At 43.6% G+C, this 15,824-nt stretch overlaps 1 protein-coding gene across 1 annotated transcript in view; it reads right to left on the bottom strand.

Moving 5' to 3' along the window:
- musk (muscle, skeletal, receptor tyrosine kinase) overlaps window positions 1-15,824 on the bottom strand; it is a 105,865-nt gene that overhangs the window by 33,605 nt on the left and 56,436 nt on the right. The gene's annotated exons all lie outside the window — the stretch shown is intronic.

Below are 15,824 nucleotides of genomic sequence, written 5' to 3'. Positions count from 1 at the left end.
AGACGGGAGAATTCCGCCCACATTGTTTAACGGACTGTAACCAATACCCTGTACTAGAGGTGCTCCGATCACCATTTTTTGGGCCCGATCACCGATACCGATCACCAAAAATCTTTATCTGCCGATCACCGATCATTGCCGATCACAGAAATGATTTCCTATTTTTTTAATAGCCTATTAATTATCCTTATTGAATACCATTTCTGCCCATAAACCAATCAATCTTAATTAGCACATGTCGCTTTCACAATGTAGGCCTATTTTTAGGCTATTATTATTATTATTATTATTATTATTGTTATTATTATTATTATTATCATCATCTTTCAGTTCTTTCAGACTAGTGTTGGTAGACTACAAGTAAGTCTACAGTATTAATCAATTTATAAGTTATTGCATGTAATTACTAAACTATTTAAGATTGAATTGAAACTGAAACATTACTTCAAATAGTCTTCTACATACGAGAAAAAACCCTGTCGCTTTAAATGAGCAGCCTCGTGAGGAGAGCCCCTCCCCTCTCTGTCACAGTCCACAGCTGCAGTGCTCCGCTGCCGTTCTGAGTCTGAGCTCTCTCCCTCTCCCCTCATCTGTCGCCGTTTGGCGTTTCAGCGACTATCAAACTAATCGACTGACTGTCAATTACAACTTTGAAAAGAATAACGTTGACATGTTTGTGCGGACAACGTGAAGTTGTCGCGTGCTGACCGAGGCAACTAGGTTATAACGTGAAATGGTTAAACTGGCGAGGTGTGGTCAATCGCAAATTACATTGTAACTGAAACACTTGAGATTCTAAGGGACTGTTCGTTATTTATTTTCGGGGTCACCGGAAGAATATGGGGGAGGGTCATGCCATTTTTTCCTGTGTTGAGGGGAGGGTCAACCAACATTTTTTGATCTAAAGGGGAGGGTCATTCATTTTTTTGTGTCTGTGCCTAGATTCATTAATATATATATATATATATATATATATATATATATATATATATTCTCTCTCTCTCTCGAAATATGAGGCAAAAAACATGCAAACTCAGTGTAAAATCCCCGACTCTCCGCTTCACAGGGCGGTACCAACTTCCTCCAACACCCGCTGAATACAGTCTAGAACTCTCGTAGAGCTAGATCCATCGACGTGGTCGATGGCTAGAACAGCTAGGCCAGAGCCCTCTGAGCCAGCCGAAACCGCGGTAGTCAGATTCTGATTCATTCGTGAAGGAACTTCAGGCAGTCCCAGCTATGGCTGAGCCTCAGGATACGAACAGATGTAGAACTGACAGGAGAAACGGGAGCTGGAGGCACAGGAAATTAAGAGTTTCTTTACAGACGTTATCGGCAGAGGACATATCTGTTAGACTCGAATATTTTCGTGAAAAAAAAAGACAACCCCAGACTGCAGGGTATTCAGCGGGTGTTGGAGGAGTTGATGGTCCCCTGTGAGTCTGACAAGAAGGTGGCGGGAGTTTTGGAATACCAATTTGCATACGAACTTTTTGCCTCGTTTTTTGAGAAAAAAATTGACAGTGATTGGTTCCGAGACTCCATTCTGCATCCTGAATATCTATCGGTATAGATGACTTTTCATTCAGGTATAAATAGCAATGCAGCTGCTAGTTGGCATTTTTTCCCTCAAGGGAAATATGACGTACCTCATTAAATCTCCGGGTCTTGCCAGCAGACATCTCTCTCTCTCTCTCTCTCTCGCTCTCGCTCTCTCTCTCTCGATGTCGATGTCGCTCTCTCTCTCTTTCTTTCTCTCTCTCTCTCTCTCTCTCTCTCGGTCTCTCGATCTCTCTCTCAATTCAATTCAGAGCTCTCTCGCTCGCTGTCTCTCTTCCTTTCTTTACGGCAAAATGACGTGGGGTCTCCAAGTGGCCATAGCAACCATGCTGCGGGCTCACGTACAGTTTTGACGTTACACCAAAATCATGGATAGCTTTTACCCATTATGCTTTGTTGAATGGTCTGCATATGTTCTGCCTTTTGGCGTGCCCACTAGATGCATTTCAAATAAAGGTATCCTATCCAATACGTTCCATGTTTGATATAATCATGAATAAGGAGTTGTTATTTGTTTGTTTTGTTTTAGTATTGTGTCTAAAGCCAAATAACGTTTGTCAGTACTGAAATCGCCACCGCCTTCGTGAAGTCTAGTGTTCAAGATACCTTAACAATGGCGTTGGCTTTAAAGACTAGCGTTGTCATGCAACGCTTTTTGTGAAAAGAAAATGTTTTGCAGTCTAAAACTCGATGAAGTGTGTGGGGGAGGGTCATCGAACAATTTTCGCCGTTAAAGGGAGGGTCATGTATTTTTCGTATACATGAGGGGGAGGGTCAAGCGATTTTTTTTTAAGCCCTATGTCAATCTTCCGACGGCCCCTTAAATAAATAACGAACAGTCCCTAAACCAGAAAAAAACTTCACTTGAAAGAACAGGCAACACGCACAACACAGCGTGTCTGCGAGGAAAGCTCTTTCTCTGTAACACTGTCATAGATTGTAGAATTCCCTGCACAGACTCTTTGAGTTTCACCGTCCACTCTCCCTCTGTTGCTGTTTGGTGTTGCAGCGACTACAAACTAATGAACTGGCTGTCAATTAGGCTACAACTTTAAAAACAATACCGTTGATGTTTGTTTTGGAAACGTTTAGTTGTTGCGTGCTGACTGACAACTTCCATACAGGCTGTAACTCAAAATAGCGAACATGGCGAGACTGACACGTCATTCGCAAATTACAAGCGTCATGTAGGCTAAACGGCGCATGGCTCGGAAAATCAGATCAATTGTTGGTGCAGATATGATTATAAATGGTGAAAATGAAGGAGGGAATTCCGAAAAGTTATAGACAAGCAAATATGTCTTCTTTTGGTGCAGCAGCTGTGCAGAGCTAGGCATGCAGCGCCAGGTGTAAAGGCAAAATGGTTGCGTGAGGAATTTAATATCTCTGGATCGGTTTTTTGATCGGCATGTTTTTCCAATCACCGACCAGGCTATTTTTGGCCATTATCGGCTGCCGAGCAATCGGAGCACCTCTACCCTGTTCCAAGGCATCTAGCCACACATTGCTAAACGGACTGTAATCAATAGCCTAATATCGGTAAGTTAGTTTGGATCAAAAGGCTACTGTCAGCTACTGTACGTTTAATGCAATGTAATGTAATTGTAGCAAAGGGAGTAGAGTTGCCCAGCTGGGACTTGAACCTAGACCTTCTGGAAAAGTTAACTGGGGCTCTGACCGCTACACCAAAGAGCCAGACTCATTGGCATGTTAGTCAGAACACAGCCACAACCCTAGTGATGGTCACTCCATCACACTTCAGAGGAGTAGATGTGTGCACATCCCACCCGATGGGCCAGGCGCAGGACAATGAGAGTAAATCCAAGTGAAAAAGATATAAAGTCCGCGACACTGCTTGTCTGCTGTGAATTATTTAATGGAGCGCAACGTTTTGACCTTCAGGACCTTCAGGCCTGATGAAGACCTGAAGGTCAAAACGTTGCACTCCATCACACTGCCTTCCCCTTCGGGGAGCGCACCCGTGCACTTCATAAACTTCATGGTGTCCCTCACGCAACGGCCCATCATGCTTCTCCCATCCAGTGTCAAATCAAGTCAAGTCAAGTCAAGTAGGTTTTATTGTCAATTTCTTTACATGCACTGGTCATACAAAGAATTTGAAATTACATTTCTTGCTTTCCCATACAGACATAGACTAATCTAGGTAAGGACATAGACAGTATATATAAACTTTATTACAGGCTCAGGGCCCAATAGGCAGACACACAACATATACATAGAAATAAAATGTGCAGGAAAAAGAAGAAATAATAATAATTAAAAAAAAAAAAAAACAGCAATGATGCCAAAGCATATACAAACTATGTCATGACTGTCTTAAAAGGCAGCCATACCAATGTTTCCACATATATGATTGGTAACGGACAGAGCTATATCTGGCACTTGTGAGCATCATTATAATGCAGTTTTTAGACTTATCCAAACGGCACATGAACTTAAACATTAGGTTCCTCAGGAGAGCCTGTAAAGTACATAGTCCTGAGTCACAAAATAGTTTACTAGCACTGCAACTCCTGGGCTTTTTCAGCAATATCCTTAGGCAGTCATTATATGCTACTTGGAGTTTACGCATTGTCTCTTTTTTATAGTTGATCCATAATGGAGCTGCATACATAGGGCTACAGTAGGCACGAAACAAGCTTACTTTCACATCATCAGGACAGTAATGACATTTTCTTACTAACATGTTAGCTTGTGCATACAACATTCGTCTCTGCCTATACATGTCAGCATCATCCTGCAGCTTGTCAGTGATGATGTGCCCAAGATATTTTATACTGCTTGATACACATATTGGTTGTCCTGACAGGTAGAACGTTGGAAAAGGCACTTTATGATCCTCCTTGGTTCTACATATCAACACAACACTCTTTTTTGCATTGTACTGCACATCAAACTCGACCCCATACTCAGAGCACACATTGAGTACAGATGGTGTAACTTCAATCTGCTCATTACCGTGCCGGGCCGCGACAGCGTACCGTGATCATTACACCCTGTGGCCATTCGGAATGCGGGGGGCAGTATAGCACCGCTTTTGCAGAGCAGCGTCTGCCTGTGTCTATGGTCTGTTTGTGCTTCCGTCCTTGCCCGTCCCCCAGTTTTAGTAGTAGTAGAAATACAGTCAGCAAATTGCATGTTTTATTTAGCATTGGGCATTTGATAGGGCATTTGATAATAACACAAGTGTGAGCCCTAAACAAGACCACAACCACAATAACCCAATTTAGGACCATAGGCCTATTCAACCGTTTCCACAACCTCACTGATCACAGTTGCTTCATCTGTAATGCCAGGGCTAAGAATAACGAAAATAACAAAACAGAGTAGGCTAATAAACCGTAATGGAGAGACTGAGGAGACATGAAATCAAGCGGCGGAGTTCGGACCATTTTGAGTGGACCGATGTCGCTTGCTTTGTGTAGCCCTATCAAGCAAGCCTGTCTGTCTCATTTGTGCGATGAGCACAAAAACACAAATTGAACCACTCGTATAGTGTGAGTCAAACAGACATGAACAACATTGTAGCCTAATGAAGTAGTGCCCCGTCATGTCAGCATGAGAGAGGTGATTTTACATTTGGCGACGACATTCCGTCTTTAAAACTGGCGCATGCCGCTTCCCCTATTGCAGGTTATTACCTGATCTACACTGTCGTTACCACAAAAAAACAAGGTAGCACAACTTAATACTATTACTAGCCTATATATCTGGTAGCCTAAATAGTAGGTTGAAGACGGGGGTATTATTGGTGCACTGGGGTTTTTTTGCGAAGCAGAGTAATCTGCTTCAGTGTAGCTCATTGTATGTTGATCCCTCCCTCAGTTTTAGGCTACAAGTGGAAAGAGTCAGCCAATTGCGCGTTGGGTATTTGATAATAACACAAGCGTGATCCCTAAACAAGACCGCCAGTCGACGGTGTTTTGTTTTCATTATTCTGTCCTGCATTCACCGTCTCAATTCCGCTCCTAACTTATAGGCTAAGTGATGTCTGTTAATTATTTCTGCACTACCTATTCAAGTCAGGAACGGATATCCTCAGGATAGCCTACGGACTAATAGGTTGAAGACGTTTTTTTTGTATTGGTGCTTGTGAACATTTCATCCTTTCAATGCGCTGTTGTGCGCGATCGACGGGATTCCGGTTAACTGGGGATGTGATGCACACATGACAATACATCTGTTACACCAGGTGTGGCTAATCATCTGTGATTAGGACTGCAAATTCAGTTGCTTCGGTGGAGATGCGAACCAACAGTAGCCTATGACTCCTTCGGAGGCTGGATAACCTGTCGCGCCACGACATGTCACAAAAGGCTGTGCAGTCCCGTGCACTGCACTGCACTGCTGTAACCCACCCATCCCCCACAGACAAACATTCATGTTCTGAAAAGTTCAACACGTTCTGAACATTTTAGCCGCTTTGCATTAAGTTTTCGAGCAGACACTTGTCCACGGTGACGCAACATCGAAAGTGAAACGCAGAGACTGTTCACAAATAACTGAATAAAGATTTCATTAAAAAAAACCCCACAGCATTTCTATGAAAATGTGCTGGGTGACCACACTGCCTATGCCTATCCAGATGCACGTATAGCAACAATGAGAAAGAGAGGGAGAGCGATTAGCGCGTATCTGTGTGTGTGTGTGTGTGTGTGTGTGTGTGTGTGTGTGTGTGTGTGTGTGTCGGGGAACATTTGAAGTGAAAAAAAACACCCTCCCCCACTTCAGCATCAGATGTTGGTGGTCTACAAGTCAAGACTATGTTTACCCGACTATCTTGTAGCCCAGTCATGAAGTTCATAAAGCCATCGGTAGCCTATAGGCCAAGATATCCAAAATCCCTCCGCAAATTTCTGCATTGCCTGAGTTCATAGGCTAAAACAACTTTATTTAGGCCTAACTTATTTAGCTTACTTTATTAGCCTTATTTAGGCCTATTATCGTATTTAGGCTTTAACGTGGGCCTATTTTACAAAATATCGAAAGAAGGAAAAGACACGACAGACAAGTTGAGGCTTACTGATCGTAGCCTATTACAGCAAATCGAACATGCGCTTTATGAACACACTAGCCTGAGGGCAAACATCTTCTTGGCACTATTGAGATAACCAGGCCATGCCATGAATTCAACTACCTGGGCCCACACTAAAATACTGACAGACTACAATTGCTTGGATCTTCAGTGGGTTTCGTGGGTCCGGGGGGATGGGTGGTGATGGCACGCTTGATGTATTTTTCCCCACCCCATGCATGCACGCGGACACACAGGGTCGGGACATTCACCCAATGAATGACTGAGTGCGGCTAAATATGCCTGTTGCATATCGTAGCCTAATTATTCACACATCACGTCAAGTCACAAATTAGTAGTCTCTTGCAGTTGACCTATGCCAAATTAACGTCCTCCCTGTAAGGCTGCACTAATTCAAACAGGTAGAGGAGTCGGCTTAGCCTATAGCCAAAGTCTATAAAATGTAGCCTATTTTTTGTAATTTCCAATTATCTAGGCTATGTTTACGATAATGATTTGTTGCGCTACGACGGTGCTCAAGACAAGTTGGAACATAGTCATCTCAAGTGCTCCCATTTTATTTTGATCCTGCTTTAAGTCAATGGGCGAGAGGGACGGATGAAACGGGTGTTTCATTCGTCCCGACAGTGTCTACTGACACTAAAATCCCTTTTGCCTGTAAACCTGCTTTGACTTTTCATACTTTCGGATATGTTAAAGTTTTCGAGTAAATCGCAGTGTTTCATTCGTCCCGAGTTTCATGAGTCCCTGCTCTCCCCTACTGCCTAAACTGTTACAGTTTAAATGCGTCCTCTCCAAACTGTGTGTGTGTGTGTGTGTGTGTGTGTGTGTGTGTGTGTGTGTGTGTGTGTGTGTGTGTGTGTTGTCGAGAGAGGGAGAGAGAGAGAGCGAGGGAGAGAGGCGCTTAATTCCCCGCAGAAAGAGCAAGGCGATGTCTCCAAATATTAGACAAATGCATCTTATTTTAGTTAAGTAGACATCAGGGATGTATTTTGCTTAATAGCAACGCCGACCTGATTGGTTCATATTGCTCTGAATAGCCACAGAAGGCTAGGCTATATTTTAATATAGTGAACCGTGCCGTGTGCGAGTGCTGAGCAACTTCACCCCTAACGTTTAACCTAGACTAGCGAGTGCAGTGTTGTAAATCACGTGGAATAAGTGCAGCGATTACCTGCGTAGCCTACTTAATTATGGAAGTGAGTGTCATTTGGACTGCCTATGGAATCAAGCCTACTGTCACCAAGCTCTTCCTGTCTCCCCAGCCTCGCAATGGATGGACACCTGGCCACCGCTCCTCCGCCTCCTTCGGAACGGATGACTGTGGGGGGGATCTCCAAGGAAATTTGGAATTTCGGACTTGTATAGATTTGGGGTGCCCCGGGACTCTTTTAGATTTCTGTTAGTTAATAAATATTATTTTAAAACTCAATATTTGTGTCTTGGCGTATTTGTGGTGTACAGTACTCTCCAGGGTATTTGGTAACAAGGAGAGGTGTCGCTGGAAAAATGCGCACTTTCTCACCTGCGACACATAACCCGACAGTTGGTTACACTTAATTTGAGCACGAAAACAGCAATATCAGTCGCTTGCTAATTTTTGCCAATGTGACAACATTAAATTCATTAGGGAAGTGTAGGTTAGGTTATCGCCCCAGCTGTTGGCGATGTGAGATAAATAGCCAACGCTTACACGCTCAAACGAAGCGCTGTTAGGTTACTGCGGTGAGGTGTATTGCACTCTCAGTAATTTTTACCAAACGAAAAAGTATCCACATCCAGACAACAAGTCTGAAGTTGCAATATTAGACGTTTCAAATCTTGCGATGCGATAATCGGTATGGCTTGTGGCTACACTCAATTTACATTTTGTCAGAGCTTGCACATTAATGCAATTCATCCGATCATCATTTAAAAAAAAAAGAAAATTCATTACATTATTTAGGCTATTCTTTTTATGACTCTTCCTACTTCCTGGAGGTGTTCTCACACAATTTATAGGCATGTTGTTATCCGCTGAATCGGTGCGTGCTGGTGAATATGAGCATATATTAATATGCCGTCAGCATCGTCTAAAACATTCCAAGCGCTCCCAAGTGCCACCCGGCGGTTGTTTGGGTACACTGCAGCTAGGCCCGGTACGTACCGAGGTGGATGACGTGGCATTACCTCGGTAAAGGGTGTGCATTGTAGGGGGACCGACTGTAGCTGCTGAAATCCAACAGTACTAGGGGACATGATAGCAAGATCGTCTGCATACATCAAATGGTTTAAAACATTGTTCCCTATCAGACATCCTGTCTTACATCTCCCCAGTTGTTTGGAGAGGTTGTCCATGTATAGGTTGAACAGTGCTGGGGATAGAAGCCCCCTTGTCTTACACCATTGCCTACACTGAAAGGGGAAGATAGGCTGTTTCCCCATTTCACCTGCATGTGTTGTTTAGCATACCAGTAAGCAAGAATACGTATAATACATCCAGGCACACCCCTAAGCATGAGTTTAGTGAAGAGCTTATGGTGATTCACTCTGTCAAATGCCCTGGACGCATCAATGAACCCCAGAAATATTGTAGAACCATGACTTCTGTAGGATTCAACCGTTTCTTTCAAGGCATATATACATAGGTCTGTGCTGTGCATAGGCTTAAAACCAAATTGATTTTCTGTGGTAAAGATAAACTCACTCAACCTATCTAGCAACAGTTTCTCCAACACCTTAGAAAGAATACTGGCTAAGGCAATGGGTCTGTAATTATCCATGCTCCCTATTTTACCTGTCTTGTCCTTAATGACTGGTACTAATGTAACAGTGAGCATAGTGTCGGGTAGCACCCCATGTGTCATTAGACCAGTGAAGCAAATAGACAGCAAAGCTGCAATTCTAGGGCTGGCTAATTTAAGATGCTCAGCAGTGATATTATCATTGCCACTAGATTTATTATCAGCTAGATGTTCTATAGCATACATAACCTCATTGGGTGTAAAATGAATCACTTCCTCATTTAGATTGCCTACACAATAAGGTACACTTTTGATGCAATTAAACAAAGCAGCATAGTGCTGCCTCCACAGCTCTGCTATACTGTCAGCGCCAGATACCCCCTCAATAGCCTTAGTCTCACTGCAGGGCCAGCCCCGGGCTGGCCCGGACAAAAGGGGGCTGACGGTGATCTCATCAAAAGGGGGCTAGGTGCTAAAGATGGCCGCCGGGCCAGGTTGTGGGGCTAAGGGCCGTTTTCCCTGGCCCGTCGAATTCGATGGGCCAGCAAGCACCGTTGAGGCTCGGAGGCGGGGTCAACCTCTGTGTAATAATGTGGCTGCATGGGGGACTTATCGCTAAATTCTGGGCAAATTATGGTTAAGCATTAGTTTGGGGTGTTTGGCTTTCTTATGGCATAATTTCATAAGATGCAACCTTGGCACTTCTGTTTGTGTTTTTAAAGTTATTTAGCCAACATAACTTTTTTGTTGTTATCAGGGCATCATGGGCACCACTACACTTAAACTTGGGATGTCATAGCTAAGTCATGTCGCTTTTTTCTGCTTTTAGCCGCCAACTCTTGTGCCATTATCGTGATTTGGTATGCTTTCCACTAAGCCTTTGACTTCGATATTCGATATTCGAATATAAGTCGAATGTTAAGAAAATTCGAGACATTCGAACGAATATTAATTGGCCATTAATATTCGAATCTGACATGGGTATTGCTTTTTTGGGTATTTCATTGTTATTGATTAAAATTATTTCCTTGTAAACATCGCAATTCACAGTCTCAATTTATTTTTTCCATGGCTGGTTAATCACTACAGCCGTGTTGAGGAGAGTCGCGTGCGTGGCTCATCTCTCTGTGTTCCGTAGCAGGACACTTGCGGCAGGCAGTCTCCCCCAGAGTCCGCATTAACAAGCAGATGAGTGCTGCAGAGTTCCATTCAAGTGAATGGCTACAGTTAATAAACAAAGCATCATCACATTACTTTCTGGAGTTGTTGACGAGTTTCTGGAATTATTTGATTCAACCCACAAGTACCTGTGATTACGCCAAGAGTAAGATAATAACTTCTTGTTTTTTGGATTTTGACCAAATTAGCTTCGTTGGTCTGGGTGTCAGATCAGGCAGACTCCAGGTGATGATTTTGTTAGCATGCTTTTAGCATGTTTTTAGCGCACTGCTAGTTTGTGTAATGTTCGTTTTTAGACGAGACAGTCATCTTACCTGGACCTACAAGCACACTACCTAAATGTCCGTCATTAGTGATAGAAAATAAATACATATTTGTTGATATTGGTGCTGTGTGCTCAATTCTCATGATTCACATATGATCCAATTCAAATTTTAACTTGGGCTACAAGTTTGACATGGCTGCTAGCTTTGCCATGTTTTAATCTGCATTCACACCTCTAAGTACCGTCTTCTTATAAGTGCTGAACGATTGCTAAACAATAATGGCTGGTTGAATGCATGTTGTTAATGGGCATGTTGTTATTCTTTGTCGTTGTTCTGTTGTTGTCCTTCTGTGATTTGGGGCGAAAGTGGGCTGTGCTCGACTGACGTTTCACAAACAAGGCGTGTACCTGAATGTGCCTGGGGTCGGCTATGAGTCCGATCAGGCAAAAAATGGCCCGGGGCCGGCAGCTCCGAGCCGGCCACTCTCCTGAGCCCCGGGCGGCCCCGGGCCGCTGAAGCGTGGCTAATGAGACCAAGGCTATTGTGGCATGGTAGTACAGCTTTGGCCCTATTTGTAGCCTTTGTTATCAAGAAGGTTTGTGGCCATAGAATGAGCTCTTAAGCCTTGCTCATGCTTCCCAACAAAGCGCACAGCATACTTATATCTTGCATTGGCCCGTTTCTTATGCTCCAAGTCTGGCCCATGCCTAGGCCGACCAGCCACAACCCAGGCCCTATGAGCCCTCTTAGCAGCTTCTTGATGGTCAGCTACATACTTGTTCCAACCAGGTTTGATGTTGTTAGCCCTTTTGGGGTGAGTGTGTAGAGGTTTACTGGCCTCATGTACAGCTGTCACTATGCTGTTATACATTTCACAGAGATCATTACAGTGAGTAACATTATCACAGTTAATATCTGGACATAAAATAGCGTTAATTGGCAACTGTACCTCCCTCAAGAGAACATCTGACCTCCCACAATAATAAAGAACATCCTCTTTAGATAGTTTAGCCCAATTTACTTTCGGCCCATTGGCGCCATCTTGTGTTGAACTGCTGCAGTCGGGTAGGTTGTCAATATTTATCAACATAGAGACAGGTAAGTGATCAGTGGTGGTGAGCTCATACAAAATGTCTACCTTTTCCAGACTTTCATGTGCATCGGCTGTGCAGATTACATGATCCAGCCAGGACGTTGTGTGCCACGCTTCACTGATAAAAGTATAACTATCTGCAGGAAGTAAATTCATACTAGAGAGAACCAGTTTACTATCATAACAGAACTGCTTCAAGTGCTGACCAAAGAGAGATTTCTCATCAGAAATGTCAGCATTCAAATCACCAATCAAAAAAACATTTGCATTTGCATTTCATATACATTCCTTAATATAAGAGTTTAAAAAAGCCAATCTATTCATGTATTCATATTCATTCTTATAGCTGTCATATGGGGTATACACATTTAAAATTATAAAAACATTCATATCATACACAATTTTAATGGCAATACACCAGTCCACCTCTAATCTAATAACAGTAATCATTGGGTCATATTTCTTGCGCCACAAAATGGCCACACCTCCAGGTATTCTACCGCGCAGCACTCGACTGCTCAGATCTGTTGTGGACTCTCCCGCTCCATGAAAGTCACTGTGTACAGAGTTCAGTTTATCCAGGTCCTGTATGGCTAAAAATGTCTCTTGCAAACAGAGAATGTCCGTGGTCTCCAGTAGCTGGTCAACAACAGCACAGTGTGCTCTGTCACCAGCAGACTGTCCTAGGCGTAAGCCTCGGGAGTTGTAAGACACCACTCTAATCCCCATCACAGTGACTAAAGGCTGATGCATAGTCACGCGGTGCCGATTGCGGGGTAAAGCATAGACGTACTGTCAGCGGGGGGTATTGCCTCATAGTCGACCTACATGCGAATGCGTGCGAAAGGGCGTGGTGTTTTTTTTCCCGCCGAAAATTCAAGAGTGGGGCAAGGGGGGAGGGAGGAGGAGATTTTAATGACGTCAATTCACCTCCGTGACAACAGGGGGCGAACTAACTCATTCAGTTGAGCCCAGTCCCTAGAATGAATCACAAAGCTAATCAGCTGGCTATGTAAAACGTAATATTCCACTAGTAGCCTACTTCTAAAAGTTGGGGCATAATTAGATGGTACAACATCAGTTTATTTTTGGTCAAGTACTACATGAGATTAAATGCAAGACAAACGCCATTTTAAAAGACAATAGACAGCATGAATGGCCATTCACACCTGGGGCCTAGTAGTAGCTAGCCAGCTAAATCAGTCATTACAAACTCAAAGCTAGTTGACTAGCCACCTGAAACGTAATTCTACCACTAACAAAGAGGCTTCTTGCTATTAATTTAAAAAGTTGTGGCGTAATTAGACATGAATGATAGCATACAAGATTCTCTCTTTATTCATGTTTTACAGTTCAGGTGGTTAAAATGCCAAACAAAAGCCGTTTTAAATACAATACATCTAATGGCCATATTAACAGCTAGCTTAGCAACTGTCAGCCAAACCCATTCAAACTCTACAGGACATTAGCGAACCCTGTTTTAGAAGCTAGCTAGCCACACTACTTGTACTATATACTGTATCAACAAAGAGGCTTCTTGCTATTAATTTAAAAAGTTGTGGCGTAATTAGACATGGATGATAGCATACAAGAGTCTCTCTTTATTCATGTTTTACAGTTGAGGTGGTTAAATGAAACAAAAGCCATTTTTAAATACAATAGATAGCCTATCTAATTAACAGCTAGCTTAGCAACTGTCAGCCAAACCCATTCAAACTCTACAGGACATTAGCGAACCCTTTTTTAATGAGCTAGCTGCCACACTACAAAAGAACAAAGAGGCTTCTTTGCTACTACCACACTACAAACATATCATTTCCATGATGGCCTTTTATGGATATTTCTAATTGATTTTTTGGAAGTTGTACTACTGAAATAAAAAACAGTTTCTCTTCTCCCTGTCAAGTAAACTCCAGTGATTTCCTGCCAAGTCATCTGCATCGTGTTTTTTTTTTCGTTTTCCTTCAAACCTCCGCGGTAGGGTAGAAGAATAGAACACAACTGACCTATCAGGGCTGAGTTCCCCCCGGACTGCCGTAAGCGCATTGACCAATCACCGTCTTCAAGCATAGCTCAGCTCACGGACATTTCAGCCTGGGAGAAACATGCGTGTACTGCAGCCAGGGGTCGTTTTGTCGCTGCACAGGGGGGCGCTGTGGCTCATTCTCTGTGCAGAACCCCCGCGAACGCGCGACTCTAAACCCCCCTTAACACTGGGCTTCATGCACCTCAGCCCCTGTTGAAGGCACATCCATCATTGCCAATGGCCCCACAGTGGACTTGGGTTTGCGTGCCTCATAGAATCGGCGCACAAAAGTACCCTCTGGCCACAGCTCTGGATTATACATCTCACTCACTTCTTTGCATTCAGCAGTTATTTTAAATGAACTGAACCGACTATGCACAGTCTCTAGCTTTTGACAGGTGACCTTGCGTTCAAGTTTGTTTTCCATGTAACTAGTCAGAGTCTCTGAGTCTAAATCAGGTGAGAATTTTGTTGCAAAGACACTCACCAGTTTAGACTTAATGACTTGAATGTCTCCACCAGTACCAGTCCCAACAATACCACCAGTCTTCTTCCCTTTGATAAGATTCAGACGAGGCTTGGCGTTAGTAGCAGCATTTTCAGGAATCTGTTTACGGCGGTTCATCCTCCGGGTGCCCTGTGCCAGGATCCAGGGTGGGGTAGCAGCCACTTCACTCCACGCCACATTAGGATTTATTCTTGTGCTGCTGGTTGATCCATCCAGGCTCGAGGCAGAATTATCCACCTTCTGGCTTGAGTCTTCCTCAGTGATCTGAATCTCCAAGCCATCGTGGGTCTTCTCACAGGCTTGGTGAGTGGTGTTTCCCTGACTTTTTCCAGGCTTGTTTGTTTGGGAAGTAGGCCCTCCCTCCTGATTTGCTCTAGGCTGCTCAATAATGCCCAGACATAGACAGTACTTATACATGGACTTAAGACAGTATGGACATAGACAGTGCTCATACAGACATTTAAAGTGCAAGACTGGACAACAGAAGACTTGTAGAGGACATACATTAGGAGGTATTGTGTGTGCCCCGTCATCAATGCTTCACCCATCACTGGGGTCCCTCACACCGGGGTCACCAATCCTGGGGGTCCCTCACATGGAATTACGGATCACACACAATGGGAACGCTTCCGATGGCCTCACGGTAACATCCCACTTCTGACACCATTTGTAGCGAAGGGGAGTAGAGTTGCCCAGCCTGGCTCTTTGGTGTAGCGGTCAGAGCCCCTCTTTACTACCCTAGAAGTTCTAGGTTCGAGTCCCAGCTGGGCAACCCTACTCCCCTTCGTTACAGTGATAATGTCAAAATGTACATTTAAAAGTCAGTACTTAGGACTTTTACTTAAGTACATTTTTGGTGTACAACTTTTACTTTCACTTGAGTAATTTTTTCGCAGGGCCCTTCTACTTTTACTTAAGTACACAACAACAGTACTTCTTCCACCTCTGCCAATAGCCTAATATCGATAAGTCAGTTTAGATAAAAAGGCGTCAGCTACTGTAAGTGTAATGCAATGGCCTTCCATCAATGCTCCTGTTGTGGGTTTGCTTATCATCTCCACCAAACGTGACTGTTCCATTTCATCATGGACTTAACTTTCCACTGCCGTCTATTTTTGTTGTGTCCCTGTTTTGTACTTATATTCAGTCTCTGTATGTCTTTGAGTTTTATATGTTATTTGTTTATGGCCTCGGCCTATCTGTAAAGCGTCTTTGGGTGCATGACTTGACAACCAGATGCGATAGAATTAGTAACGGGGTCTTGACTAGACAACCAGATGCGATAGAACTAACGACGCGGTCTTGACTAGACAACCAGATGCGATAGAACTAGTAACGGCACTTCGCCAGAAAGTTAGAGAAGAAGCAACTTGGACGCCCGCACGCCCGCATGACATCATAGGTGTCCTGCTA

Source organism: Engraulis encrasicolus, chromosome 11 (genome assembly GCF_034702125.1).
Source record: "Engraulis encrasicolus isolate BLACKSEA-1 chromosome 11, IST_EnEncr_1.0, whole genome shotgun sequence".
NCBI classification, from domain to species: Eukaryota; Metazoa; Chordata; class Actinopteri; order Clupeiformes; family Engraulidae; genus Engraulis; species Engraulis encrasicolus.
The sequence above is the reverse complement of the archived record's forward strand: the minus strand, read 5'-3'. Positions and strand labels throughout refer to the sequence as shown.